The sequence below is a fragment of the Silene latifolia genome, chromosome X (genome assembly GCF_048544455.1).
Source record: "Silene latifolia isolate original U9 population chromosome X, ASM4854445v1, whole genome shotgun sequence".
NCBI lineage: Eukaryota > Viridiplantae > Streptophyta > Magnoliopsida > Caryophyllales > Caryophyllaceae > Silene > Silene latifolia.
In genome coordinates this window covers 22,455,740-22,483,112 of record NC_133537.1, presented here as the reverse complement: position 1 = coordinate 22,483,112, position 27,373 = coordinate 22,455,740, and the positions used below count along the sequence as shown (strand labels likewise).

General features: G+C 36.2%; 2 long non-coding RNA genes across 2 annotated transcripts; both read left to right on the top strand.

The window, feature by feature from the left end:
- The first annotated feature begins 15,971 nt into the window (after positions 1-15,971).
- On the top strand, positions 15,972-17,953 carry LOC141621290 (uncharacterized). The gene is made up of 3 exons (XR_012532197.1): positions 15,972-16,142; positions 16,242-16,309; positions 17,665-17,953. It is a non-coding gene; the product is annotated as an uncharacterized LOC141621290 (long non-coding RNA).
- Positions 17,954-22,417: 4,464 nt separating this feature from the next.
- Positions 22,418-25,736, top strand: LOC141621289 (uncharacterized). Its single transcript, XR_012532196.1, has 3 exons — positions 22,418-22,572; positions 22,672-22,739; positions 25,624-25,736. It is a non-coding gene; the product is annotated as an uncharacterized LOC141621289 (long non-coding RNA).
- Positions 25,737-27,373: the final 1,637 nt, after the last annotated feature.

The window sequence follows — 27,373 nt, the reverse complement described above, 5'->3', positions numbered from 1 at the left end:
AAACCAACATACTCTAACTAATGCAGCAGAGGCAAGTCGGGTATCGTGTCCACAGGGAGGCGGTCACTATCTACTCATTATTCAATCTGTCTACGGTCACAAAATGGGGGGTTTGAGTTGTTTAAACTAAACTAATAAACTGAATAAAAGCAAGGAATGAAATAGAAGATTTATCAGATAGAGAGAAATATGCCAGGATATCGGTTCACCATGATATTACACAAATCACCTAAAGGTAGACCAGTCGGTCAGATGTGAGAAGGGTAAAGGAAAGGTCCTCTCCTGGTCCGCTATCCGCCCTAAAATACTACTAACTTAGCTCTCGCCCACATTATTGTAGTCTATTGTTCATAACAGGTCTGTTCATTCCAATCTCTCAATCTAGTTCTGAATTTAACCAGTTTAATTACTTCGGTTGCATGCATTCAACTTAATAATTACAGTTATATTGCAATCAAACAATTCTCACACCAAAACCTCCTAACCAATTAAAGCGTCATCGATTTGCTATCATGGTTCCCCTAATTCTAGCATTAAGGGATCTAACTACGCATAATAATTAACAAAGCAATAGAGAGAGATAAAGCAAGAACAGACATGGTAGAAAGTCATAAGCAAAAGAGAAATAGATTAAATAGAAAGAGTGAGAAGGATTACAAAAGTTGAGATCCGGAAAATGAAAGTGACTGAAGTACGTCGAACAAGGAAGAGTTTCTGATAAAAGAATTCCTCTCTAAACCTAATGACGTCTCTCCTATTTATAAGAGAGATATTTATTAAATTCAAACGATAATTAAAATATCAAAATAAATAGGTCCACGCAAGAAAAGCCCAAAGTAGATAAAGAACCACTCGATCGAGCACTCTGAGACTCCTCGATCGAGCTACTCTAACCAGAAACATCTCGATCGAGTAGATTAACAACTCGATCGAGTAACCTCCAAAATGCAACTTTCGATCGAGCAAGGAAAGGTATTCGATCGAAGTCTTCCCACAGCCAAAGGATCTCGATCGAGCAAAAAGGGCAGCAAAACTTCTCGATCGACCAACTATCACTGATCACAGCCAAATGACGTATGATTCTAGCTTCCAAAGTGACTTCACGCATACCAAGGCAGCAATATTTCCGCTCCAAAACCACTCATCTCCTAAATGCAAGCTAAAAGGACAGTAAAAAGCTCAATTTTGCTACTTTCATGTTCATTCCTGCAATTAAAGCCAAACGAACCAAAGTAGCCTATTCAGGGCATTTCGTAGCCTAAAAGTACAAGAACCGCATAGAAATCCATGCATAAGAGGCCAGAAAGGACTATGTAAAATGCACGTACATACATGTTAGGTTAAACTTTTGGATGCGCATTCATGCATTTATCGATTTATCAACTTTTGCACTTAAACAACCATGATCGATCAGTAGAGGCCGCTAACGCGGGCGGGATTGGGTGTTCGATTAAAGAGCTTCCCAATACTTACCCTCACCTTTACTCAGAACCTTTGGATAGTTGATGGCTTTATCCGGGGCGTACGAGAGTCATTCTAGCGATAGGATCCTAAAGGGGGACGATTCCTTATCTTTAGTACCTATGTCAAACACTGCTTTTTGCCTTGATTGACCAAGGTATAAAGTGGATTCAAACGATTTTCAGGCATCCCATAATTGCTTGGTGGCGACTCCGAACATCTCTGAATCTTTTTGAGACCTTCACCTAGACGAAACAGACCGATCTAAAGCGATCTGGTCTAAAGCATTTCTACGTCATCGAGCGTGGCTTTCAGACTGCTGTATGTCCACAGATTGGCTTGGCGTGTAGGTGGCCCTTGTCCACATTAAGGCAATAAATTAGGGAATCAGTACAATACTGTTTTGTATGGATTTTGCGCAAGGCGAAATCAGGTCAGAGTAAGTCTGGGAGGGGTTAACTAGCTCTGATTAGTCTGTGAATCAGGTTGCCAGGGTATAATGTAAGAAAATTAAAGTACGGTAAAAGAATAACAATAAGACAAGGAATTTTGTACGTGGAAAACCCTTAAATGGGAAAAAACCACGGGCACCAAGCCAGGAGATGATTTCACTATTATATCGAATATTTAGCACAAATGATCGTAATTAACTTGAGTATTGTAATAGAATACTGTATGCTTGTCTATGTCTTGTTCCCCCTTAGAATGATTTTCAAGTGCTTCTTATATAGTGATATGATGAACGGCTGGTTAATCTCACCATAAATGCCAAATATTCTGTCTTAATTACCCGTAATAATACCCATTATTACGCCCTTAATTGCTGCCTTAATTATAGAATCTTCCCAATTAATGTTGCGCGTATATTCTTCTTATAATATGATTTCCTGGTCTAATATCGTACTGATATTTTGACCGTTGTCCTCTCCATGGCCTGGCGCCTATCTTTATGTGTCTTGGTAGCTTGACATCCTAACACTCTCACAGTCAGGTCAAGGTACGATATAAATCAGGGATATCTGCGGATTTTCGGGCCCAACAATTGCCCCTTATCTCCTTATTTTCACTGTGTCAGGACAAAAAATAAGGAGATAACTTCCAAATATGGAAAACTGATCAACGGTTAGATCGTGGCTAATCAGTTCTTGTAACAGCTAGTTGATCAGTTTGTGACGCGTGTTGTAATTACTGCAACCTCTTCAATTATTATCCTTCCAAGTTGCGGTTGAAACCCTAGTTTCAACGACTATAAATACCTCTTCACTTCATTAAGTTAATCTTCACCAAAAAACCCGCTTTATTCTCTTCTAATAATCTTCTTCTTCAAGTTCCTTAATTTCCAGTTTTTAATCTTCGATTAATTTTTAACAATTCTTCAATAATGGCCGCAAAAAAAAAATCTTCCAGGGGTGCAGTGTCTCCTGGAACTCCACCTGTTCAAAACCCTGAGGAAACTACTTCCGAAAATATCCCTTCATCTTCTGCTGCTCAACCTCCTGTGGTTGGTAAACCGAAGGGTTCTCCCCTCGAGATGATTTAAATTTTCCATGGTGATTTCTAATTCAAACCCACAAAAGCTCTGAAAGATGATCAGTCTCTCTCAAATCGCCTGAAGCTTGAATTTGAAAAGGTGCTGAAAGATAAGGGGATCATTCCTGCCGATTTCGAAGTTTGGATCCCTGAAAATTCTCCTATCAGGGCTGACTGGGCATGTCCTGGGTTGTTCTGTATTCATGATTGGGCCTTCAGGGCAGGTTGTAAGCTTCCTTTTTCTCCTCTTATGGTGGAGGTTATTAAAGAAATTGGTGTCCCTTCTTATCAATTGATGCCTATGGTATGGAAAGTGGCCTGCTCCGTTGAGTATCTCTGCAAAAAAAAACATAATATTTCGTTTTCCCTTGATGACTTGAAGACCTGTTATGCTGTCAAGACCAATAGCCCTGGCCGTATAAGCTTCAAGGTCAAGCCTTCCACCACTCCCCTTCTCAGCAATCTGGACAGTGGCCATGACAAGAACTGGGCTGCTGGGTACATGTTTATCAGGACCAATTCTATGGGCCCTAATCTAGCATATTTGAACTATGAAGCTTGCGTTGCTGGTGAGTACTTTGGCTTTTCCTTTTATCCTGCATGTTTATGGGTTAGTAAAAAATAAAATTATATTGAATCATACCTCCTGTGTGCGCAGTTAATGATTGGGTTACTGAAGAGTCTATCGATCCGAAATACTCAAGAGGGGGGGGGGGGGGTGAATTGAGGATTTAAAACTTTTGAAAGCTTTTTTGATTGTATGAATATAATTGATTATATGTCGTGTATAGTAAACTCAGCATCTCAATGTTATAGTAAGAGAGCTATAACATTGAGTTCTTTTACTAGTAATGTTATAGCTGCAAAGCTATAACTTTACTAATTTAAGAAACTCATTCTTGGTTATCATTATGAGATAATCACCTATACTATTCTAATGTTCAAGGAGATCTTCGAGTATAGGCTACGTCATCATCCAAGCTTGATTAATCTTTAGACGGACTTCGTCTTCACATAAATCTTCACATCGTTTGATCTTGAATTCAGGCTTGACTATTGTATACTTCCATCACAACTTCCTTTGTTGCTTGTATTAGATAAATCGAATCTAAAAGACTTAGACAAACGATTACGCGCAACAAGTATATAAATTATAAAGCACCTTGACATCATCAAAACATAAACATATATACTATATGGTTCAACAAATTTCCCCTTTTTGATGATGGCAAGCCTCCTAATTTTGTGACTAAGTAAAGAGTTCCCCCTCAATATAATACCGTCATCTTAATAATAAAGATCAACGCAAGATCAAGACGATTAACATAAAATCAAAACTTTAAGGACTTTAAGAGACAATTGGTCTTGACAAGGAGCAAGCTTAGGTAGATGCTTACCATAGACGTTCTTTCCCCCTCTTGACATCATCGAAAAGTTAAGAACAAAACTAAAATGACTAGAATAATATAAGACGATACAAGAGATAAAACGTCATAGAAAATAAGATTAGCACGTATAACTATAAGCATCTAGAGGATTAATTAACATACAAACTTAAGAAAACATGGTTGATGCCAAAGGGCCGAATAAACACATGTTTAGAGAGATACTTGGCCATAATGCACAAGTATATGCCAAAATGGGCCGAATTTAAGTTTGCAAAATACACCATCAAGATAAAGAAAAGATACTAAAACGAGAAAGTGCTAGATAAGGCAAGGTGAGACAAGGTCAAATGTTTCGGGTTTTGTATGGGTTCACATAGTCGGGGCGAGTACGATGTTCCAAGGCATCGAGATGATCAAAGGAGCTCCTCACAAGTTGAGAAAGACTTTGAATACTTCGTTCAAAGTTGAGTATCTTCAAGGACAAAGCTTTAGTCGCCTCCAAAGTTAGTGATTGATCGTTTGCCATAGCTTTTCCATGCATAACCAAAGCACCACCTTGACTCGTGAGAAAGGTAAGACGATCTGCATGTGGGAACACTTCCCCACGGATGGCCTTCAACTCCCTCTCAAAACCCATTAGCATGTTATCCACCTCATCCATCCAAGAATAAACCCGAGAAGCATCCAAACCAGACTCCAAAGACCGTGATGGTCCTACGTGTGATAAAACCGTAGCCAAGTTGGTGGATTGCTCCTCAAACTTCTCCATTAAAGTAGTCATAAAACTTTCCAATTTTGCCTCCATTGGCCCCAAACCCGAATCACTCGGAATCTTCTCAACATCCTTGACAAGTAATAACTCGGGTCCATCAACTACAAGACCCATAAGCTTAATCAAGCGATCACACATACAATCCTTTGCACTTACACCGTAGCTATCCCGTCCCACCACTCATTTTACTTCTAACAATAGAGACACCCACATCCCATATGGAAGGTCGATTGTTGTACTAAATTTCTCCTTGGTAACCGTGCGATCGTTTGGACTATACGATGTAAAAGAAGACTCGCTAAATTCACCTTTTGTCCTTCTAACCATGAGTAAATAATAATAGCCTTATAACTCGAAACCTTGTCTCGTCCTCCTCTTCTCGGCACAACCGTGTTCCAAAGAAAGTTTAAGAGGAACTTAATTTTCGCCGAGAGAGGACGAACAACAATGTTCCCACCATCCGTCCCAACATCCTTAAAATACTTCTTAACCAACAACTCCTTGTCACTAACAACATTGGACCATTCAAGACTCGGATTAATTTCAATTCCGTCATCGGGAACCGAAAAAGCAGAGCAAAAATCTGAAACAGAAACCGTCACATCAACACCATTAACCAATGCATGCAATACCCCTTTCTTAATCGACACACTAGAAAAGAATTGAACAACTTCAACCGGATAAATTGGACCCGAAAATTGACTAATGTGACTCCACCCTTGAAAATCAAGAAAATCAATAAAAAACTTAAGGGCGGGAACATTAAACAAACAAGATTTAGGATAATAACTTCCTCCATGTATAGAATACTTCAAGACACGAGAAACAAGGATACTTTCGTCATGAGTCAACCGGACTCAATTTAACCTTCTTTTGTTGCGGTTTTCGAAACATCCCGGAGTAAAGTTCGTGCAACACCATTCCTTACAATAACCTCTGGTTCCTCAATATCGTTACCCTCATCAACAACTACCTTATTCTTCCCTTTAAAAAGGCGGCGTCTTTTTCCCTCGGACACCGTGTCGTCCCGACCGTGAAACAGGGGTGTAGATAAGTTTGGTTGAGGTGAAGGAAGGCTAGAAGAATTAAGATCATGAGTTGGTAGTAGTGATGACGGCTTGTGAAAGTGGCGGTTTTGTGGATGTCTAGTTGATGATCGGGTTTTTGCAGGTTGTGAATTCATGGTGATGTTGATGGTTGAGTGAAGAAGGTGATGATGAGATTGTGGTATTTTTTTTAGAAGAGAAAAAGTATGCAAGTGGGGTGTGGTAATGGTTTACACGACAAAGGAGAGGGGTAATTATAAGACTAGGACTAGGGTTAGGTGATATAAGGCAAGTGGCATCCTAGTTTATGGTAAATAGGAAATAAGGTAAGTGATTAATTTTGGTAAGTGTCAAATAGTGACAAGTATTAAAGTAGTCATAGGAGTTGTTAGGTGATCAAATTTATATGGTAAAAGATAAAATTTGGAAAGTATGACAAATTTTAGGAATTGAATTGTGTGTAGGAAATATGAGGCGTGAGATATGGAGAGCAATATAGGAGAGTTTGTATGTGATTTGGAAAATAAAAGATATGGTGTATCTTGTCTATTTTGATAAAGGATTTAGTTTGTATAACAATTAAATTCTAAATAACAAATAGAAATTTATGATAAATATATTCCTATAAACGAAATTATTCATGCAACGCAATATACGGACACAGTCATACAATCTTAACTTAAACTAGTTAGTCATAGGGAAATTAAACATACACAGAAGCTTAGGTACCACCAATTAAACCAATTTCCAACCGTAAAGTCTCAAATCGTTCTCTAGCTAACGATTTTGTCAAAATGTCTGCCCATTGTTTTTCTGTACTACAAAATTCAAGTTTTATATTCTCCTTCTCTACATGGTCTCGAATAAAATGGTGTCTTATTTCAATGTGTTTAGTACGTGAATGTTGTGCGGCATTTTTAGAAATTATTAGGCACTAGTATTATCACAAAAAATAGGAATACATCCTACATCAACACCATAATCATGTAATTATTGCTTATGCCATAACAATTGAGTACATACCAGTCCTGTAGCGATATATTCGGCTTCAGCAGTTGAGAGAGCGACCGAATTTTGTTTCTTCGAACCCCACGTAATAATACACGGTCCAACAAATGTGGCGACACCCGACGTGCTTTTTCTGTCTAGAGAACATCCTGCGTAGTCGGCATCGGAATATCCGACTAGATCAAAGTTACACTCCATCGGGTACCATAAATACAGCTTGGCCGTTCCAATTAAATATCGTAAAATTCGTTTTACGGCCGTCATATGCGATTCTTTTGGAGATGATTGATATCTCGCACAAACGCATACGCTAAACATAATATCGGTCTACCTGCGGTCAAATATAACAGTGACCCAATCATCCCACGGTAAGTAGTTTCATCAACTGATTTACCGTCTTCATCTAATGTCAATTTCTTATCCGCAACCATCGGTGTAGGCATGGAATGAGAATTTTCCATTCCAAATTTCCGAATTAATTCCTTGATATATTTTTGTTGATGGATCTTAATGCCTTCATCAGTTTGTTGTATTTGCAGATCTAGGAAGAATTTTAATTCTCGCATCATACTTATCTCGAACTCGGAAGTCATCAACTCATAAAAATACTTGCATAGATTTTGGTTGGTCGATCCAAAGATAATGTCATCAACGTATATTTGAACAACCTAGGTGCTTGTTTCAATCCGTATAGGGCTTTATCCAACTTGAAAACGTGATTTTCAAATTTGCTATTCTTAAATCCGGGAGGTTGTTCAACGAAGACTTATTCCTGTAGATACCCATTCAGAAATGCTGTCTTGACCTCCATCTGGAAGAGCTTCATTCCTTTATGTGTTGTGAATGCTATCAGAAGTCTAATAGCTTCAAGACGGGCAACAGGTGCGAAAGTCTCGTCATAGTCTATTCCTTCTTGTTGATTATAACCTAGACCACCAATCTTGATTTATTTCTGGTAATGATTCCGGCATCATCTAATTTGTTCCTAAAGACCCACCTTGTTCCAATGACAGATCGATCATTTGGTCTAGGAACTAAGTGTCAAACCTCGTTTCGTTCGAACTGTTGTAGCTCTTCTTGCATAGCGACAATCCAATCTAATTCTGCAAGAGCTTCATTGATATTTGTTAGTTGGATCATGGATAGAAAAGAGTAGAAAGAGCAGAAGTTATTCAAGGATCGTCTAGTTTGAACACCCTTCTTAATATTCCCTAGAATATTGTCCATGGGGTGCGAGCTCTTGTATTTCCACTTTGTTGAAGTACTTGGTTCTTCATCGTTATTTGAGCTTGTCCTAACTTCATTTGGATCGGAATTGGAGAAAGTTCCCCCTGAATCCAATCCGGGTGTTGTATTAGAGCCGTTTATAACTTTGGACTCTACACCTTGATTTGGATCCAATGTTATAGTAACATCACCTATAACATTAGTTTGGGTGTTATTATTTTGAGTCAATGTTATAGTAATCATCAACTATAACTTTGGGTTTCTCCTTTTTTTATTTTAAGGAACGATCAAGTTCATAAATTGTTCCTTCTATCTCATTGTCCTCCAATTCCAATTCCGGGGGATCGTCTCTTGAAAGACGAAAGTCGGGTTCATCCAAGTCTTCTTCCTCATCCTGTAAAGGCTTATAAAACACGTTATCTTCATCAAAAATAACGTGGACACTTTCTTCGATCAATACAGAGAGTTCTCTTATTGAAGACTTTGTAAGCCTTGATATGATCTGAGTATCCTATGAAAATCGCCTCATCACTCCTAGGGTCGAACTTACTTAACCGGTTTTTACCGTTATTGTGAACAAAACATTTACTCCCAAAGCAACGAAGATGGGAGATATTAGGTTTTCGACTTCTAAGGAGTTCATAGAGGGTTTTCTTAAGAATAGGTCGGATCATAGCACGATTATGGATGTAGCAAGAAGTACTAATGGCTTCAGCCCAAAAGTTATGAGGTAAACCACTACACAAAAGCATTGTACGAGCCATATCTTCCAAAGTTCTATTCATACGTTCAACAACACCGTTTTGTTGAGGAGTTCTTGGTGCAGAGAAGTTATGCCCTACACCATTAACTCTATAATATTCTATGAAAGCTTGATTGTCAAACTCGGTGCCATGATCCGTACGAATAGATACAAGATTAGTCTTATATTTGTTTTGAACACGTTTCATAAGACAATCAAATTCATCAAATGTTTCATCTTTTGAATGAAGAAAGATAGGCCATACATAACTCGAGTAATCGTCTACAAGAACGAAGACGTACCTTGATCCTCTTCGACTCCTTACCTTCATAGGTCCACATAAATCCATGTGTACTAATTCCAAGGCTTGATTTGTGCTTACCACTCTTTTAGGTTTGAATGATGAACTTACTTGTTTGCACCTGGCACACGTATCAGACGTCTTTTCTTGGTCGAACTTGAATTTAGGTAACCCTTCAACCAAGTCCCACTTCTTGAGTTTGTTCAAGGTTAGTGAGCTAATGTGACCAAACCGTTTATGCCATAAACAAGGATCATCAAGTGTAACTTTCATGCATGAAAAAGAGTTAGTAGGCACAACATTTAAATCTACCATATAAACATTTCTTTTCATGTGGCCTACAAGAATAACATTGCTAGTTCCATCGATTATAATGCGACAACTATCAGTATGGAAAACGCCTTTGTTACCTTTGTCGCATAGTTGAGATATGCTTAGCAAGTTATGTTCTAGACCGTCCACGAGATAAACGTCACTGATCGCGTGAGACTTAGAGATTCCGATTTTGCCAACGCTGATTACTTTTCCCTTTTTGTTGTCCCCGAACGTCACTTTTCCTCCGTTGAAGGGCTTGAGTGAAAGAAACAAATTCTTATCTCCGGTCATGTGTCTTGAACATCCACTATCAAGATACCATTGATTGTTTTCTTTCACTACTTCCTGCAGAAGGGATTAGATACAGGTTTTAGGTACCCAAGCTAAGTTGGGTCCCTTATGATTAGTTATTATATATACTAAATCCTTTCGAACCCAAACTTGTCTAATGACCTTTTTTTCTAACCCTTGGGTTATTTTGCTTGGGAGGACTTCTAGGTTTAGGGTTTTCTCTGGGTATAGGAATTTCTCTGGGTCTATCTTGACTGTTTCCCTTGTGAATAGGTTTACTAGGTTTAGGTTGACAAGGGTTTTGTGAAGTGCTAGGTTTCTTGGTGTAGTCAAAGGCCATGTCATAGAACCAACGAAATTTTTTATTCCTTTCTTCGTTAGGTTCATTTATGGGGGTTTCATCATCCTCGACAATTGTGTCAACCGTTTTAGCATGTTCGGCATTTTTTCTTATATCATGAGTCTTTTTGACACAGTTGTTTTGGATGTGACCCGTATGACCACAGTGATTGCAAATCTGATATTCTGGAAGATCAACATACTTCCTTTTTCTGAAATCAAAATCCGAAGGTGTTGATTTGCATTTGAAAGAAATGTAGATCTATATACATAAACATACTCATATATGTTATAAATTAATTTGTCATAAAATTAAAGATGGATTTTATGCATGCAAACAAATAAAAAAAATAGAGAAGAAATCATGTTCTTACAATGGATGTTTCGGTTTTATGGGCACAAAAGAAATCTCCTTTTCTTTTGTTCTTGAGCTTTCCTTTAATGGAAGAAACAAGATCCAAGTGTAGGATCTCTCCCAAGGAATAATACCCAAAGCACACTCTTAATTAAAATTAATATTATAGGAGCTAGTACAATATTAATCTTGTGAAAAATGACTCAAAATAATTTGGTATTTTGATCTCCCAAAACCGGTTGGGAGAGAATAAGAGAGGAAGTGTTTTCTCTTTCTAAAACATAATTTTGATAAGTTGGAATGAATGAATAATTCAACACACTCTAGCATGTAGTGTATGACCAAAATTAAGACAAAAATCCTTTTGCCTTTTCCCTTTTGTGGAACCGTGTAGAAGGGGAGAGGAGGAAGAAAAAGACCCAATGCATGCCCTTGTTTGCCTTCACAATGCAAACTAGGATTGCATGGCTACTAAAGTAAGTCATCATAATGTTTACCACTAATTTAAACAAACACAATATTTGCTTAAATCTCCCCTTAATTTCGGTATATGAGATAATATGGATTCCATATTATTTTTGTCAATTTGTCTTATGTCACATGTCATATGTAACATAAATTTGTTTATGTATTTTTAACATATTAAAAATCAACGTATTAATAAAAATACGTCATATACAAAAATCGACTTAGTAATTCATAATTACTTGTACCAAAATATTTTACCGTTTATAAATCACAACAGTTTGTATTTATAATAATTCATTCAATTCAATTATTACCTTAAACAATTATTTCATCCGAGTAATGATACGATTCAATTACTCGAATCAGTATCTCATTTAATCACATTTCAATGTAATACGTAAATTTTACTTCCAAAATCGTCCGTCAATTTTTCAAGTAATTTAATTAACTCGTAACATTATACGATTAATTAAATGATCAATTAAGAGTGTTGCCCTATAGGTATGACCTAGGGGTCAATCGATCACCACCGTCGCACGACAATAATGTCAAACTCTAGTCACCAATCATTACCGATATATGTTGACCAGTTGACAAGAAAATACTTCCCAATTGCATTCTTTAAAATGAGATTTAATAATGATATTTAAATCATGTGATCGCACTATTGTTGAGGACACATTTCCCAACAATCTCCCACTTGTCCTCGACAAGTGTGCGTCACCAATTCTCTTGTCCTATTACTATCTCCCACTCAATGCAAGGTGTCTTTCAGGTCGTGCTTGCAAGTGATCATATCAAGAATGGTTTCCTCGATCCGAGAATAATGATTGACCGGATTTATCCACTCTGGATACCTTCCGAGCGTGGCCACGCATTTCCAGTTCATTACTCCTCGAGTGGCCCTGAGATATTGTTTTAACCCTGACAAGGGGATGGACAATTCCTATTGCACTCATTCCCTTCGACTAGCCACAGCCATCATAACCCAAAATATGCCCATTTGACCCCATTTACGAAGGTCGTAGTAACACAAATCAAAGTTAATCTGAAACTGAGCCATCTTAGGTGAATAGTCTTTAGTCAAAAGAATCGACTCATTTGAATACTATAGCAGCTCTCGCCACGACCAGGCTATATAAATTTCCCAGAACTCTATAAGCGGCCATTAGGCCCGACAAAATGTTCCTAACAATCTGCCTATGTGATCGACTAGTCATCTCACATGACTCTATGGCACTTGAACTTGCCATCAATCATATCACACTCTAGTCACTTCGAGATGTCACCTCATACAAGTGACTATGGGCGAATACTATGTTAATCCGTGTTCACTTTAACGGGGTTCAATTTGTCACTACAACCCGTTTGGATGTAACAAGGTATAAAGGAGTTTTTCAAGGAAAAACTCGAACGACAAATGCGATTATCACATATGAATAGTCAATGCCAGATTACTATTTCATGTTCTATAATCTAATTTGATCTTGTATGTAGTTGTTCATTTCAATTCAATTGAAATGATATGACTCATCATGTTTAGCCTATGAGAAGGCTTTGGTTAGTAGGTTTTATCAACTTCTTGTACCTTACTTAACCTCACTACATACTCGTTTTCCTTTGTAATGTATACATTTGCATCACAAAACTTTCTGAGTACGTGTCGAGATCCAATCAAGACATAGGTCCTCTAGCCTAAAAATAGCTCCCACCGTTTTCACAGTGTGCGGGACTCATCCTCTTGCACATCTCATGATTGCAAGTGTACTCAATTTCCGTTAAAAATATCTCTTATTGTTCTTTATTGTCTAGAACGATTCTAGAAAATCTACTTCTTAATTAACATAGCCACAATGGTATCTTAACCATCCTAATGTGTTTTGATTATGGTTTTGTCGAAAACCATGCGCAACCTCAATTGTCAATTGTCACTTGTGTAACACCCTTACACAAAATTGCATCATAAACACTTTGCTTTACTTCCTTAATGCTTCTGCATGCACTTAAGGGTAATCTTTATGGCTTACTTGGCAAAGATTACTTAAATTCGATTTTGAAAACAATTCATCATACTCAAAGTATATGAAGTGTTATACATCATTACTCATTTAATTGATCCGGCAGCGGAAGCAAATGGAATCAATCAAATATGTTCAAATTAATTGAACTAGTCATGAATCTTATCAACATAAGACTTCTTATTGACGCTAATATCATGTGGATTTATCTTCATAAATCCGTATATTAAAGATGTATCATAATACTCCAAAAGTCTTAAATCATTCACAATGACCAATATGTCATCCACATATAAGACTATCAAAATTTCCGTAACTCCCACTGAACTCCATGTATAAACACAACTTCTCGACTTATCGAGAAAAGTTTTATAACATGATCAAAACATTGATTCCAACTCATTGATGTCCCACTTAAGATTCTCTCTTAAGTTTCACATTATCTTAGGATTGCAAGAATCTACTAAACTCGAGACATGTATTGAATACATTCCTTCTAATTGAAGAAGTGAGTTTTAGATTCACTCGCTATGTATTTCATAATAATGAAACACAATCCCTAAGAAGATCCAAATAGACTTAAGCATTTCAACTGGTGCAAAACCCTTTGCAACCAATCTTGTTTTGAAATATCTCTTTATTAGTGCAAAACCCTTTGTAACTAATCAAGCCTTTTATTTCGGATTTTCATGGCTCTAAGCCTTGTATTGAGTTGTGACTTAAACACTCTTATGTAAGTCATATATTCATTACTTTCTAGAAATAATCAATTTGAATCAAACGATTTCTCTTGTAAGTTATAAGCTCTTTGCTTTCTAAAAAGTAGCATGAATTCATCATTTTCAACAAGTGACGAACTTTAACCTCCTAGGTTTTAAAGAAACAACGTCTTACACAAAACATCTCATGTAGCTAAGAAAGACCAGTTTCTTGCGACATAACATCTTTTGCGACATAACATCTTTGTGGCTCTTTGAATTAACATCTTTGTGGCTCTTTGAATAATTTCTCCCACTCTGTCTTCTAGAAATAAACTTGTATTTTAGAAAGACAGCTTCATGAGCCGCAAACCCGTCGTACTCGTGATAATTGAAAGAAAAATGAGCATTTGTTTCTTATGAAAACTTACAAACATGGTACCCTTACCATTTCATATCTCATATGATTTGATTTAGTGGAAAAATAATTTAGACAAAAATGATAATATCCCCAAAAGGATCAAGTAACTCAAAGTAACTTGATTGAAGTCCAAACTATATCGAATAGCGTTTGATTTCTTATCCATCCACACATTATTTCATAATGCGTGCTAAGAGAGATTAACTTGTGATACTATATCACATTTCCTTTGGCTTATATCAAAGTCTTCACTTTGATAATTCCATCACGACTAAATCGTGATTCCTTGAACTCTTGAACTTTTTCAAAGATTTCTCTATTTACCTTATTAAGTGAACACACTAGTGTCAACTTAAATCGTTGGTAAAAGAAAATGATCAACCTATTTTGGATCAATGATTTACAATCTCGATCTCCTTTTTCAACCAAAAGGCACGAGATATCTTCCTTTGAATACAAGATACGCATATACCATTAACAATCTAATGGTTTCAAGAGTACTCGATAACTCTTTGCGTTCATCATTCCAAAATTTGTAAGGTTTAATCTTGGGTTACCAATTTGAGTCTTGCAACATCTTTATGATATATCATTCTAGTTTGGTTTAGGATATAATCACCTTGATAATGGGCTAGCCATACATCAAACCGTGGTGTATAGGGTCACAAAAGTGAAACCTCTTTTGTATCGTAACAAGTATATATTCTTATTTAGAGTTTATGTACTTAATAGTCACAATTAAGTACAACTCCAAACCCGAAAACTAGATTGAGTACACAATGACTCTATCTCTCGACATCATTGATGCTAGTCGTCATATTCTAATCATTCTATGTTTCAAGTCCAACGATGTAAACCACCACCGGTTTCTAATATTGACGAAGTGGTACTAGCAAAATTTATGTCAATCATGTAAACATTTAAAGAAGAAGATGTAACACCCCGTATTTTATTAAGTTGGATAAAATTCTTTTAATTGCTATTTTGAATTTAATTACATCATTTAACGATTTATATATATATGCTTAGCTAATTAATTAATTTCATCATAATTCGATACGTTAATTTTAATAATCATTAATAAGTTTATTGAAAGTTAGTTCAAGTTTATTGAAATTAGTTCGAGTTTATTTATTTAATAATTTCCGTTTCTTTACGAGTCCTTATGAAAGTTGTTTTAAGTCAACCCGAGATGGATTTTGGGAACAAAACCGTCCAATTAGCTATTTTGAGCTTATTTCACTAAAATAGCAATTTTTATTAATATCCGTTAGTTTCGTAAAAATCGCTAATAATTCCGATTCGAGCTAATTTCGTATTATTTTAGTAAACTAGCTGAGTTTATTTTATTTTCATTCATTAAATTTATTTATTATTAAGTATGTTTTATCTCGAAAAAAAAAAACTTTACTAAAATCGCTTCTATTTAACTCGAGACGATTTTAAAAACGAGTGAAATTACTTAACGATGAAGAAACGTACGTATAATATATAGCAGGCAAGCAAGCTCGTCACTTATTATTATTATTATTATTATTATTATTATTATTATTATTATTATTATTATTATAATCCCACGTCCCCACCCCTCTCTTCCCCTTTGTCTATTTGCAACAACAACAGTAACACGCAGCACCGAATCAACAAAACAAAGACGCCATTTTTAGTCGACCCTTCAAACCTCAGATCCCGACCCATTTCTCAACCAAATTCCGTAATTTTTGTACCATTCTCTTCCCCTTTCCTTCCTCCTCCTTTTAAGGTAAGAAAGTCTCCTTCTTGTAGTGGTTTCGTCTTTCGCCGTCTTATAAAAGTGTCGTCTTTTAGCTTCTTTATTCCGTTTTCTTGCCCTTTTATGAAGGATTCGAAGACCCGGGGTGAGGCTCGTGCCTTGTGGACCATTTATTCGAAGAATAAGGGGCGTTTAAGGTAGCACGATTTTACCGATCCTAATACTCTTATTATTGTTCGGGGTCGTATGTTATATTTGCTAATTATTATTAACGTGATGTCATTTATGTTCTCAATTTTAATCAAAGTGTTGAATTATGATGAAAATATCTTATACACCATTATTATTATATTTTTTACCGTGAAGTACACTAATCATGCGAGGGGTTTTCTATGAGTGAGTAAGTATTCAAGTCCAATTTGTGTTTAACGGCTTCTTAGTTGTATGTATAATGGGATTTTAAGCCATGGTGTAAACGGTTTTCATGTTGTGGCTATGGAGTTGTAAGATGATAACTAATCAATGAATAATGACATTGATATGCTAGTGGATTTGGTTTCACACGAAATCGTCGTAGTTGGATGGGTGTTTGGTCTGCGTTTTTACGAGCAACATTCTTTCGCTTGAGATTGATGGTTTATTATCTTAAAATTGGATTTTAGTATTTGTTAGATGATTTGAATGCATGACGAAAAGCACTATATTTGGGAGTACAAGAGGTTAAGGATTTGGAAAGTATACCTATAGCTTGTTAATAGTCATTGGGTTAATTAAGAATTGAGGAATGGAGTACGAGAAAAGTTTGGTAACTGATTAATCTTGACTTTATGGTCATGCTAGTTGGTAATTACACGTAGACTCGTATGGTCATAATTTGGGGAAATTTTCATAATTGAATGTTCATGTGGTGTTGGTTTGAGACGGTTTTAATCAAGTTTTATTTATCCATTTTGAGAAAAGTTGGTACTTTTGGATTCATGGTGAAGTGGGTGATTATGTTGGGTAATTTAATTGGGTGAATACTATCATTTTAATGCTTAAAATTTCGTCTTAAGACGGTCACAAATGAGCTTCTTTAATAGTGAAAATGGGTTTTGTCGAGCAGTTTTAGCGGGCTGTTTTGACAGGTTTCTTTATGCTAAATTGAACCAACCTCTTTGCTAACGTCTCAAGTACATGTACATGTTGGGTTTGGGTCTTTTGTTTGGGTGGTATCCGTCGTGGTTTGGCCTAGGAAACCGTCCTAAGACGGCTGGACAGTAGGGTGTAGCCTGGCCGTGGCCCCTCTGCGCTGGCCGTCGCTCGTTGTAGCCTGGCAAAGACCTTTAGCAAAGAGCTAGCTATGGCCTAGGCGATGGCCTGGCCGTGGCCTAGGCAAAGTGGCTTTGGCCGTGGCCTAAGCGATGGCCTGGCTAAGTCGCGAGTTTGGGCCGTATCTATAAATTGTTTTGACGCTAGTTTGGTTTATTTAAAATATAATTAAATTAATTTCCGTCTCATATTTTATATAACAATAATTCGTTAATATCGTCCTTTCACATAATTATTTTAGGTGATTCATATGTGGTTGAAGATGAAGAGTAATTTTGGGTTTTAGAAGCTTTCTCAAGTTTATTGCTTGTCTCTTTGCTAGCGTAAGGTAACTATTCCGAGTTACTCGACGAATAAATGTCACATTCTTTGCTTTTTGTATGATTTTGTGAATGTTATATTTAGTATAAGTAGCATATGGGTAATTTTATGAAATGAGTAATGTTAGTAGTAAATATAGTGTTGATGGTAAAATTATTCTTATGATGGTAGTTGCAATGTTTGGATGATTGTGCCGAAAACTGAGCCTTAGTCCCTTTGACTGATTCGATGTCACCAATTGTGTGATTGGTCGTCGCAATTTAACCCGCACTGCCGCAGATCTGGGGTTGCGGTAAAAATTCGGTTGGATGAAATTTTATATGAATTAGATAATCGACCTTTTTCTTGCTTTAGGCCATTTATTATATCTCTATTTCACATGTGTAGTTAGTTGAATTTAAGTAGTTTCTTATATTGTAAAAACGGCCCTAGATTCCCCGAAACCTTTAACATGGTTAATATTGTTAGAATTGGAAATTAGTATTGAATACTTATTGAGGTTTCGTTGGATTGTATCTTTGTATATAGACATTTATATAGCCTTTTACATGATAGAATATTAGATTTTATGTTGGTAAGTAGGACTTTTTGCCCTCTTAAGGTTAAGTGGGTGTCTTACTTGACTTGTGTGGTGAGTCTTGTGTGGTGTGGGCTAAAGTATTCAAGCTGGGACTAGGTCCTAGGTGAGTATTTCGGCCTTCATCATAGATAGGTCTTTATAGTCTCTGACGAGTATATGTTCACTGCTTGATAGCCTTTGTATTCCTGACTAGTGGATTTATATCCAAGTTGGGGCATGACCTCAGGTACTTATTTTGATAGTATGGGGTCAGCTTAAGTACTAGCCAACCCTTCGGTGGTGTCCTTAGGGTACTCACATCACTTTGTTTTAAAAAAAATTGTGGGTCTTGGGTGCGGTGGTGTGTATCCGCATGTCTAGGTCTGCGCAGATTTTAGGCTAGGGTTGTGTTATCTCTTGGCCATGTTTTCTTAATAGTAACCGCTGAGCCAAGATACCGGTTCGATTACCTTCCCTACCTCGTGGTATAGACTCGAGTTACAAAGTGACTATTGACGGTGCTAAGAACTTATGCCTGTCTTTGATATATTGCCCTTTCTTGTATGGTGATTCTATGAATCATAGAAGGTGAGATGCAAGCCGGCTATGGTTGATAGAGTTTGGATTCCTGGATGTTATGTGATTCACATGATAGTGTAGTATGAGTCGGTCTAGTATTCGCATGCTAGGACTACGTGTTGTTATATTGTTGTGCACATGATAAGCACGATTGTCTAGCATCTATATGCTAAGGCTATGTGTTATTCATATTCATATTCTTATGTTTACATGTTACATTAATTATGACATTTCGTGGTCGGGAGAACTCGAGTTACTCCCCACCGACCGTGGCTTTCGTATTTGTATAAAATGCGAATGACAAGGTGATGATGCATATATGGGGTACATGGACGAGCTAGCGAGCAAAGTAACCTTGGGACCTAGACTGGTTTTATTTCATTGTGACCCTTAAACTTTTTTATGTCACATACATTTTAGGGACATATGTCTCCCTCTTTACATTTGGTTGTATAATTTGCTATTCGCGACTTTAGCGATGGTTATGTTATGAAACTTCTAGTTAGACCTTGTATGTTTGACACCTTCCAATTTGGATATCTTTATAACAGGTTCAGGTTTTAAAATTACAGGTTTTTACCCAATTGAACCTATTACAAACATATCCTGTCAGTTTTTTCTGTAGAATTACGTGTTTACTTTTCCGCGATAAGTGAGGGTGTCACAGTTGGTATCAGAGCATATTTGCTCCCGACGCACGTTTGTGCACCCCAATATAAATAACTTGACCTTAAAATAATAGAGAGATGGGTAAGATGGGTAGACTTAGGACCTTATGTTGTAGTCTCTTTGTGTTTGCTCTTTGTTAGGTACTAACCTGTTTGTTGATTGTCATTTAATAATTGTTGCGTTCTTAGATCAATGACCGTGAGCTTATCTATAGCTAATGGAGTTACTACCCTTTTTATAAAAAAAAAATTGAACTAAAGGTTTTGAAAATATTTTAATGTTTTTTTCACTGGTTTTAACGTCAATTAGTGTTAAAGCTTGTTATTGGAGACGTCTGATAATTAGTTTTATCATTTGTTGGTGTAAAAATGTATTTTTTATGTCTTTGAATTGGAATATTGATGTTCTTGAGTGATCGCCAAGAGTATCTCCGTTCCATTGAAAGGACACTTATATTTTACGAAGATCAAGATTTAGTGCCTATTGCTGAGGATTGAAGATTTGTTCAACCTTTGAAGAATGCTTCTACTTCCTTGAAGATGTTTCTCGTTCTTTTTGTATCTCGCCTTACTCTTTACCTCTTGGTGCCTATCCTTTTTCTAAACTCTCTTTTCTTCTTCCTGGGAAGTTACATTTGTATCCTCCTAACTTGTCTTTTGTTCCTTGTTTATCCTCCCTTAACACCATTTGATAGTACTCTTTCTTGTGAGGAATGTTGACCTTGGTTGGAAAACTTGACTCTTGAGGAGATTGTTTGTGTTTGACCCTTTCCTGGTTTTGAGAGGATTTTATGATGGAAAGACTTAGGTAAGGTGATGAGACATACTTAGTGATTCTTATACCTAGTTCTTTGATAAAGTGAGTATAATTGATTGGTGGATTATTTGTGTTAGGAATGAGTTGCCTATGTAATTAAAAGTTATAGAACTTGGCTTTGTTGTTTATGTTTGGGGATTTGAAAGCTTAGTAGGTTGAGCGTTGTCACCCTAGGAGTAAACATGAGATAAGTTTAGAATATGATTTTGGAAGAAAACCCATTTTTAGATGTTAACAATCCCGTATAGATTGGGAATGTGATTTGGTCGTTTTGTCATGAAGGTACAATACCCTAATAGGCGTTTCCTTGTTGTCTAATTTCCCTTTCTCCTTGATCATGAGCGTTACCGTTCATACCTCCTTTCCTCGCTTCATCTTGCTCCTCCTTTAAGTTTGACACTCGTACCTGGTGAAACTCTATCTTTGACATCCTTGTAAATTTGACTTCAATTCTTATCCCTGGGAAGTTCATCATACCTCTTTTATTGGTTAAGCTTGAACCCTCTTAGCATACTTGTATCTAAGATGTCTAACTTACTTTTCATTTCACACAATTTCTAAATATTTCAAACTACTATTTTTGGTTCGTTGTTAAAAATTTATGTTACCATTACAAAATTTTCCCTACTTGTAAAGATTTGGAAAATGAAAATTCGATTTGATTCTCTAATTGTTCTTTGAGTATAGACTTCCTTATCATGGTTTTGAGTTGCTAAACCTGAGATTTTTGTAAATTTTATCCAATTTCTATTCACTTTGATCTATTATGATGCCTTTGTCAAAGTTTAATATTATATTTCAGGAATTTAACTCCCCTTTTAGTTATTTAAAGGTGAAACCTTTATTTCCATTTTGGCTTATGCAAAAGAAAATTTGGGTGGACTACCTTTTCTTTGGATTTTAACGTTAATCGGACGTTATTAGAGACGTTTAATAGCTTGTTCTACTCTTGTCGACGAGTGATTTTCGGTTTTAAATTTGTCTCTGACTTGGAAAGTTAGCGTTCTTGTGTGCACGACAAGAGCAATTCCGTTCCATGAATGAGACTTATATTTTTTAAAACTCTTCATTAATGTTTTCGAAAGTATTTTGATTTTCGATTTATACAAATGATTGGCTTTTTGACCTTATCCTTGATTTGGAATGTGATGTTCTTGAATGCGCAACGAGAGCACTTCCGTTCCTTTGATGAGAATCTGGTTATGTCGGAAAATTTTATTTGAAACTTTTGAAAGAATTTTGATTCTTACGATAAATAACCTTTAAAATGTTTTGGTTACCGATTCCAATTCCAATTTTATTTTTATAACTTTTCATTTATACTTTTAAGTTTCGAGGACGAAACTTTTTAAAAGATGGGGTGATTGTAACACCCCGTATTTTATTAAGTTGGATAAAATTCTTTTAATTGCTATTTTGAATTTAATTACATCATTTAACGATTTATATATATATGCTTAGCTAATTAATTAATTTCATCATAATTCGATACGTTAATTTTAATAATCATTAATAAGTTTATTGAAAGTTAGTTCAAGTTTATTGAAATTAGTTCGAGTTTATTTATTTAATAATTTCCGTTTCTTTACGAGTCCTTATGAAAGTTGTTTTAAGTGAACCCGAGATGGATTTTGGGAACAAAACCGTCCAATTAGCTATTTTGAGCTTATTTCACTAAAATAGCAATTTTTATTAATATCCGTTAGTTTCGTAAAAATCGCTAATAATTCCGATTCGAGCTAATTTCGTATTATTTTAGTAAACTAGCTGAGTTTATTTTATTTTCATTCATTAAATTTATTTATTATTAAGTATGTTTTATCTCGAAAAAAAAAAAAACTTTACTAAAATCGCTTCTATTTAACTCGAGACGATTTTAAAAACGAGTGAAATTACTTAACGATGAAGAAACGTACGTATAATATATAGCAGGCAAGCAAGCTCGTCACTTATTATTATTATTATTATTATTATTATTATTATTATTATTATTATTATTATTATTATTATTATAATCCCACGTCCCCACCCCTCTCTTCCCCTTTGTCTATTTGCAACAACAACAGTAACACGCAGCACCGAATCAACAAAACAAAGACGCCATTTTTAGTCGACCCTTCAAACCTCAGATCCCGACCCATTTCTCAACCAAATTCCGTAATTTTTGTACCATTCTCTTCCCCTTTCCTTCCTCCTCCTTTTAAGGTAAGAAAGTCTCCTTCTTGTAGTGGTTTCGTCTTTCGCCGTCTTATAAAAGTGTCGTCTTTTAGCTTCTTTATTCCGTTTTCTTGCCCTTTTATGAAGGATTCGAAGACCCGGGGTGAGGCTCGTGCCTTGTGGACCATTTATTCGAAGAATAAGGGGCGTTTAAGGTAGCACGATTTTACCGATCCTAATACTCTTATTATTGTTCGGGGTCGTATGTTATATTTGCTAATTATTATTAACGTGATGTCGTTTATGTTCTCAATTTTAATCAAAGTGTTGAATTATGATGAAAATATCTTATACACCATTATTATTATATTTTTACTGTGAAGTACACTAATCATGCGAGGGGTTTTCTATGAGTGAGTAAGTATTCAAGTCCAATTTGTGTTTAACGGCTTCTTAGTTGTATGTATAATGGGATTTTAAGCCATGGTGTAAACGGTTTTCATGTTGTGGCTATGGAGTTGTAAGATGATAACTAATCAATGAATAATGACATTGATATGCTAGTGGATTTGGTTTCACACGAAATCGTCAGAGTTGGATGGGTGTTTGGTCTGCGTTTTTACGAGCAACATTCTTTCGCTTGAGATTGATGGTTTATTATCTTAAAATTGGATTTTAGTATTTGTTAGATGATTTGAATGCATGACGAAAAGCACTATATTTGGGAGTACAAGAGGTTAAGGATTTGGAAAGTATACCTATAGCTTGTTAATAGTCATGTTGGGTTAATTAAGAATTGAGGAATGGAGTACGAGAAAAGTTTGGTAACTGATTAATCTTGACTTTATGGTCATGCTAGTTGGTAATTACACGTAGACTCGTATGGTCATAATTTGGGGAAATTTTCATAATTGAATGTTCATGTGGTGTTGGTTTGAGACGGTTTTAATCAAGTTTTATTTATCCATTTTGAGAAAAGTTGGTACTTTTGGATTCATGGTGAAGTGGGTGATTATGTTGGGTAATTTAATTGGGTGAATACTATCATTTTAATGCTTAAAATTTCGTCTTAAGACGGTCACAAATGAGCTTCTTTAATAGTGAAAATGGGTTTTGTCGAGCGCTTTTTAGCGGGCTGTTTTGACAGGTTTCTTTATGCTAAATTGAACCAACCTCTTTGCTAACGTCTCAAGTACATGTACATGTTGGGTTTGAGTCTTTTGTTTGGGTGGTATCCGTCGTGGTTTGGCCTAGGAAACCGTCCTAAGACGGCTGGACAGTAGGGTGTAGCCTGGTCGTGGCCCTCTCGCACCGGCCGTGGCCTTCGCTTTGCCTGGGCAAGCACCTAGCAAGAGCTAGTCCGTGGCCTAGGCGAGGCCTGGCCGTGGCCTAGGCAAAGTGGCTGGCCGTGGCCTAGGCAAAGGGCCCGGCTAAGTCGCGAGTTTGGGCCGTATCTATAAATTGTTTTGACGCTAGTTTGGTTTATTTAAAATATAATTAAATTAATTTCCGTCTCATATTTTATATAACGATAATTCGTTAATATCGTCCTTTCACATAATTATTTTAGGTGATTCATATGTGGTTGAAGATGAAGAGTAATTTTGGGTTTTAGAAGCTTTCTCAAGTTTATTGCTTGTCTCTTTGCTAGCGTAAGGTAACTATTCCGAGTTACTCGACGAATAAATGTCACATTCTTTGCTTTTTGTATGATTTTGTGAATGTTATATTTAGTATAAGTAGCATATGGGTAATTTTATGAAATGAGTAATGTTAGTAGTAAATATAGTGTTGATGGTAAAATTATTCTTATGATGGTAGTTGCAATGTTTGGATGATTGTGCCGAAAACTGAGCCTTAGTCCCTTTGACTGATTCGATGTCAGTCAATTGTGTGATTGGTCAGTCGCAATTTAACCCGTACCTGTCGCAGGACTGGGGTTGCGGGTAAAAATTCGGTTGGATGAAATTTTATATGAATTAGATAATCGACCTTTTTCTTGCTTTAGGCCATTTATTATATCTCTATTTCACATGTGTAGTTAGTTGAATTTAAGTAGTTTCTTATATTGTAAAAACGGCCCTAGATTCCCCGAAACCTTTAACATGGTTAATATTGTTAGAATTGGAAATTAGTATTGAATACTTATTGAGGTTTCTGTTGGATTGTATGCTGTATATAGACATTTATATAGCCTTTTACATGATAGAATATTAGATTTTATGTTGGTAAGTAGGACTTTTTGCCCTCTTAAGGTTAAGTGGGTGTCTTACTTGACTTGTGTGGTGAGTCTTGTGTGGTGTGGGTTAAAGTATTCAAGCTGGGACTAGGTCCTAGGTGAGTATTTCGGCCTTCATCATAGATAGGTCTTTATAGTCTCTGACGAGTATATGTTCACTGCTTGATAGCCTTTGTGTTCCTGACTAGTGGATTTATATCCAAGTTGGGGCATGACCTCAGGTACTTATTTTGATAGTATGGGGTCAGCTTAAGTATTAGCCAACCCTTCGGTGGTGTCCTTAGGGTACTCACATCACTTTGTTTTAAAAAAAAAATTGTGGGTCTTGGGTGCGGTGGTGTGTATCCGCATGTCTAGGTCTGCGCAGATTTTAGGCTAGGGTTGTGTTGTCTCTTGGCCATGTTTTCTTAATAGTAACCGCTGAGCCAAGATACCGGTTCGATTACCTTCCCTACCTCGTGGTATAGAGTCGAGTTACAAAGTGACTATTGACGGTGCTAAGAACTTATGCCTGTCTTTGATATATTGCCCTTTCTTGTATGGTGATTCTATGAATCATAGAAGGTGAGATGCAAGCCGGCTATGGTTGATAGAGTTTGGATTCCTGGATGTTATGTGATTCACATGATAGTGTAGTATGAGTCGGTCTAATATTCGCATGCTAGGACTACGTGTTGTTATATTGTTGTGCACATGATAAGCACGATTGTCTAGCATCTATATGCTAAGGCTATGTGTTATTCATATTCATATTCTTATGTTTACATGTTACATTAATTATGACATTTCGTGGCTGGGAGAACTCGGAGTTACTCCCCACTGACTGTGGCTTTCGTATTTGTATAAAATGCGAATGACAGGTAGGTGATGCATATATGGGGTACATGGACGAGCTAGCGAGCAAAGTAACCTTGGGACCTAGACTGGTTTTATTTCATTGTGACCCTTAAACTTTTTTATGTCACATACATTTTAGGGACATATGTCTCCCTCTTTACATTTGGTTGTATAATTTGCTATTCGCGACTTTAGCGATGGTTATGTTATGAAACTTCTAGTTAGACCTTGTATGTTTGACACCTTCCAATTTGGATATCTTTATAACAGGTTCAGGTTTTAAAATTACAGGTTTTTACCCAATTGAACCTATTACAAACATATCCTGTCAGTTTTTTCTGTAGAATTACGTGTTTACTTTTCCGCGATAAGTGAGGGTGTCACAGAAGATCCTATTAGATGTCCCACAACTAATTTTTTGATTCTTCAATAATTTGGGGTAGTTTCCTTTCTCGTGTCTAACATTTAAGACAATGGAAACTTTATCGGTCGGGATTGATAGGTTTAGTATCGTCATTCTCAACAACTTTACCTATAACATTACCTTGTATCAATTCCATTATTATCTTTACTTCTTGAACCTCGTCCTCATCTTAACGGTTTAAGAGAATGCTCCCACTCATTTCAATGAGTCTTTGCTTTGAGAAGCAAAATTGAATTCATGAAGATTACTCTTCATTTGTTCGTTTAGTCTTAAAACTTTCATTGAAGTGGTTGCGTTATTTTGGTCAATTACGTATTCTGAAAATCTAATCACCAAAACAATTTATCGCTTCAAGGTACTTAATTCATTTAAGTATATGAAAAACAATCCATTGTAAGTAGATGTGTTAGTCTAGAATCAAAAACCTGTTTGATAATGAATAACATTAATCTATACTCCTTTCAAGAGATCCTTTGCAATGGTTCATCTGAGGTTTTAGAAGCAAATTCATATTTTGTCTTTAGTTACGATGTTTTAATGGAGATTTGAATCGAAATGATATCGTATATGAATTGTGGTAAAGAAATAGAACAATATGATAACGGGATAATGGAAAACTTGACATTTATCGTTTTATTAATACTTGTAAATAACAAGTAAAGCATTTACATAGTGACCTCTACCCAACTATGATAAATGATTCCAAGACCCAAATTCATATTAACTTGGGCACGGTATGGCCGATGAAACCCTTATCAATATAACTCGGTGGATTAACACTTTAATCGATTCTACTATTAGAACTCTTGGTCGATAAAATTACTCTAATATTTATCTACAGCCCGGAACACATGCAACTACGGTCGCGAATACTTCCGTTGAGCTCAATCCAAATTTCGAATAAATGTGTCCATGATCCAAATCCACATCAACTTGGGCACGGTATGGCCGATGAAACCCTCATTAACATGAATTCGGTGGATTAACACTCATCACCCACTTCCCCTACGTAACAAGGTTTGTACCCTGGTAAGGCCGAGTGCACTCCCTCGCGAAATAGGTTTTCATGGTTTCTACTATTTGGTAAGGCTATGTCTCAATTGTTTTGTTTTAGCGAGAGCTCATGTCAATTTATTATCTATCACGTTTTAAGTGAACTAAAGCGGTGAACTACGATAATTTTAATTGACACGGTCGATAAACTCGATAAGACAATGCATGTTTAGTTATGACGATTTAGCGATGCATGTGACATAAAATAAAATGCAAGCATAAAATAAATAAATCCTAGTATGGCCTTCCTAAAATAGAAAAACTATTTAACTATTACATATTCGGAAACCAACTCC